Below are 4,748 nucleotides of genomic sequence, written 5' to 3' on the forward strand. Positions count from 1 at the left end.
TGGCCTAGAAGATAAAGTGGCAAAACAATCTCAAATATGGGGCAAAAAATAAAAAGTTGGAAATTAAGGAGAAAAGAGATAAGATGTTTGGAGGACAGATTCTGGAAACTTCACATGTACGTAGTAAGAATTCTAGAAGGAAAAAAAGGAACAGATGGAGAAGCAATAAATAAAGATATAATACAGGAAAAATTTCTTGGTTTGTCAAAAAATGAGTATAGAAATTGAAAAAGTTCATTGGATTTTAGGTGAAACTGGCAAAAATCTCCCACCTGGGCATATATTGAGAAAAGTGAAAAAACATGTCTTCATCTTCATGAAATCCCCCTCATTCTAGAGAGATGAGTGTCTTTATCTAAGTATATTGGCACTCTTAACACTGGTCCTCAGAAGAGCTTTGGGGAACTCCAGTTCAACATGTCCCATCATTAGGAGGAAGGTATGATGGAATGGAAATGTCTTTAGACCACACTCCTGCTGTGAGTGGCAGGACTCAAGACTGACATCCCTTGTATCCACATAAACACGTAAGGAATCAAATCCCCAGGTGCACATTGAAGAAGGTGGACTAGGAACTAGAGTCTGGGTTTAGGCCTAGGCTTGGTGGACTGAGGGAAATGGGCATATTGCAGACACTTCAGCTTCTCTTCAGCTATCCTGCACATTCACGCTCATATGCATGGGTGCCAGAGTCTTTGAGTGGCCAAGTAAGAGGACACAGTGCTGTGGGCAAGGCTTGGTTAAGAGTAGAGACATGATTCCATACCGCTGGCCTAGCGTGATTAATGTATTGCATCAACATCAGTTTGTGTCTTCCCTGAGATTAAGGAACCAGGCAGAGCTCTTTGGAACAAAATGTGTGGAGACTACGACAAATTCATCAAACAGAACAGGCCTTTACAAAAAGCACTGGGACTTGGGACACCCGAGAGTGATATAACTGTTGACCAGCCTGGATCTATACATTCTTGCAGCCCAAATGATTAAGAGTATTTAGGAGCAGGGTGTGATGTTAACTATGGATGGGATGTTGGAGCTGTGTGCCACAGTGATAGGTTTTGGAGGCACAGGGCCCATGTGTCTGGGGCAGTTAGATATGTTGATATGATCTCTTCCACCGGAAAACTTGGGTCTGCCAAAGGGTGGCTCCCTGTTGTGTTCTCTACTGTGTTGAGAGCAGGACAGCAAGCAGTGAGTAGAAGGGCAAGCAGACAGTGTCACACAATCCAAGTCATAACATTGACTTGGAGACCCTATTAGAATGTAGAGGTCATCTGGTCTACCACTCTCCTCCACCTTTCTGAACTTATGTTGAGTAATAATAGTCACGTTTGCTAATGTGCACATCATCTCACGCAGTTTTGAAATCACTGAAAAATATGTTATCATCTCCTTATCATGATTATGTTGTGTTCTTGCAATACTTCCATGAGGTAGGTAGGGGCAGGGATTACTATGTGACCACTTCGTAGAAAGAATAATTGAGAATTGAGACTGTTTTGTAGACGAAGAAAATAAGAAACTGTGAGGATCAGTTGACCCCACTTTGTCATCCCTCCTTGAGTCTATACCCTTGCCATAGTCTTACTGTAGCCAGTGTGTTGTTCCCTACTCTGACTCTGGGCCTGTCTATGTAACTTACTTTGGACATTGGAACAAGATGGAAGTGACAGCAAGCCATTCTGAGGCCAGGCTTTAAGGGGCATTGCAGATCTTTGCCTATTCCCACCTTTCCCATGGCTCTGAGGTAAGTTTTGCCCTTTAGCCTGGACCCCAGAATAAATGCTTGTGGAACAGGCCCTCAGCACTTGCAGACCTACAGCTTGAAGCTGAGCAGCACCCCATTGGCCTGCTGATCTGTTGTTTTGTGGGTTTGTTTTCATTATGCACAGTTATTATTGCAATTGCTAACTGATGCTCTTAGAGACAATGTGTCCTGAGTACTTCCTCAACTTTTGAGTGCAAAAGAATCACTGAGGTTCCTGCAAAAACAATCTTCTAGGACCCAGGAGATTTTGATTTACTAACTCTAGAGAGGGCTCCAGGAACCTTCATTTTAAATTTGTGCTTTGTGGTTCTGTGAAAGACTGTTTGCCTGTTACACATCGAACGGGAAAGTGATGCTATTTGTCTCAGTTCACCAGAGGCTGGTAGGTGGGAGTGTCAGAGCATGTTTTCAAGCCCAGGACTTTTGGCTCTGAGTTCAAATATTTCCCCCTACAGCTCAGCTTCAACGATGTGTGTGTGTGTGTGTGTGTGTGTGTGTGTGTGTGTGTGTGTGTGTGTGTTGAGGGCATATATGTGGGTGCAGGCTAGTCTCATTGCAACTTGGAACCCTACTCTGTGTGCCATGAATGGTGTACTTCTAATCTAGCAAATTGTTCCAGGAACTTGGTTAGTACTGCACTCTGAATTGCTGGCAGCTGCAGGCTTCTTGAAGAGAGCTGCCCCTCCCTACACAGGCGCACGCGTGCACACACATGCACGCAAGATGGTACTTTTCTTTCTGGAGAGATCAAATTGGCCTCCTTGTTGCCAGCTGAAAGCAGATGTTTATTTGTTTTCGTGTTTTCAACTGTTGTGATGAGGTTTGCCTCCTTCTCCTTTAACTGAATTACGTGTCATTTAGCTCTTCATTGCAAACTGCAGAGTGAGCGGGATCTGTCTGTCATGTGGAACTTCCAGTTTCTTCTCTACAGCCCAATTAGACCAGCACAGTCTCCAGACACTGGGGCCCTGCGGCCCCTCACAAGGAAAAGGCCAAAAGTACAAGGCATTCCTTTGGCTAAGTCTGACAGTTCCCGTCTTCTTACCTCCCTTGGGGTACAGCTCTGGACCTAGGACCAGGTAGGAAGCCAGGGTTGCTGAGAGGAGCATATTCTCTCTCCTATATGTATCCTCAGGCCCACATTCCGTGTGCGCAGGAAGGCAGGAACCAGATCTGGTTTGCCTTTGCTCATGTGCCCGGTAGCCACATTGCATTGGCCCATGTTAGCTGACTTGAGTAAAAGGGAAAGAGAATGGAAACAAGTTTGCAAAAGAGCCTGTGAGCACCCAGAGATGGCTGGAGGCAGTGTCATGGAAACAATGTTTTAAGAACCTTCCTTTTTATCTTTTGGGACCCAAGTTCTATCAACAATGACCTTGAAAAGGCCAGAGGCTCTCACCATTAGCCAAATGTCCCTTCCATTTTCCTTCTGCTGAGCCCTGACCTCCACCCCTGCCGTTTAATCCTGCTCCTGTCTTCAAGCAGGATCACACCTAGACCACCTCCATCACCCCAGTGGGTCTAGAGCAGCGGTTCTCAACCTTCCTAGTGCCGCAGCCCCTTAATACAGTTCCTCATGTTGTGGTGACCCCCAACCATAAAATTATTTTCGTTGCTACTCTATAACTGTAATTTTGCTACTGTTATGAATCGTANCCCCACTTAACGTATGAGGAAATTGAGGCCTAAGAGGTCTAGAGATTTGTCTGACATCATAAGGTTGGCAGAGCTGAGAATAGCTAGAATTAAAGTTTGCTGAGCGAGGGTCTTTTTCTCTTAAATTGTGCTGCCTGCAGATATTGGAAGTAGGAGGAGCAGATGAGAGAAAGTGATAAAATGTGGTCCCTAGCTACATGGGAAGCAGAAGCCCAGATAAGGTGGTCCTCTCACTGAATCCCGACTGGGTTCAGAATAGTAGGGTTTAGTAGCTCCTTCCAGAGAAAGCGGGATGAAGCAGGAGAGATGTGTGTAAGGAAGAAGTCAACAATTAAGAGAGTGGGCAAATACCCATGGCGAGACAAGACAGGAAGAGCCCTAGGCTATTAGGACTCCTGTTGAATAGGAAACAATACTGAAGGCAGAGGGAAGGAAAAATGATTGGATCCCTTAACATGTATCAGAGAACATGAGCACCCTTTCTTTCCATTCCCACAACACCCTTCCCATCTCCCTACATAGTATTTAGCCCTCTGTGCAATATTTCCTAATACTGATACATTTCCTAACCTATATACAACAAGCACCTTGAGAGTGAAAACCATGATGTGCTAACCATTACTTTCCAAACCTAACTCATGGCCTGGCATACAGTAGGTATTTAATACATGAATGCTTGTATAAGTAATTAGAAGTTGGAAGTCAAAGTCTAGGACTATATAGCCCCCAAAAGAAAATTTGATTACTGTAGACATAAGAAAAATATCTTGATAAAACAAGGTAGTAATTAGACCTGGGGTAACCAAGAAGATGTCATGACTTTTGGATGTGTATGATGAAGGAAACTGAGGAATCAAAGATAACTCCTAGGTTTGTATATCAAAGAAGGAAGGAATAGTGGGTAGAGAATCAGATTTCTTAGGACAAACCAAGAGGTCTGTTTTGGGCCTTAAATTTGTGATAAATATTAGCTATTTGAGGGAAGATTCTGAGTAGACAGTTGGATATGGCTGGTATCCTTGGATCCAGAGAAGCTGTTGGAGCCTGCAGGGATGTGGAGAGACTCAGGCCAACCATACAGTGAAAGAGTGCTACCCCAGGAGCCATGGAGGTGGAAGCACAGAGCCTTCCTTCTGGAGTTTCAATGGAGGCCTGATAGCCCACTACCAGGACTCAACAGGAGGCCCAGGTTGCTGCTGCAAGGGACTCCCAAGGGCTTGAATGGGCCCACAAGGTAAATATGGGGCCTTGGAAATGGGAAATTGAAACACACCTAAGGGGGCCCTTCAGCATGAGAGAAAGAAGAATCAGAACACCCAGGGCT

The sequence above is a fragment of the Hipposideros armiger genome, unplaced genomic scaffold, assembly GCF_001890085.2.
Source record: "Hipposideros armiger isolate ML-2016 unplaced genomic scaffold, ASM189008v1 scaffold_797, whole genome shotgun sequence".
In the NCBI taxonomy this organism is placed as follows: Eukaryota; Metazoa; Chordata; class Mammalia; order Chiroptera; family Hipposideridae; genus Hipposideros; species Hipposideros armiger.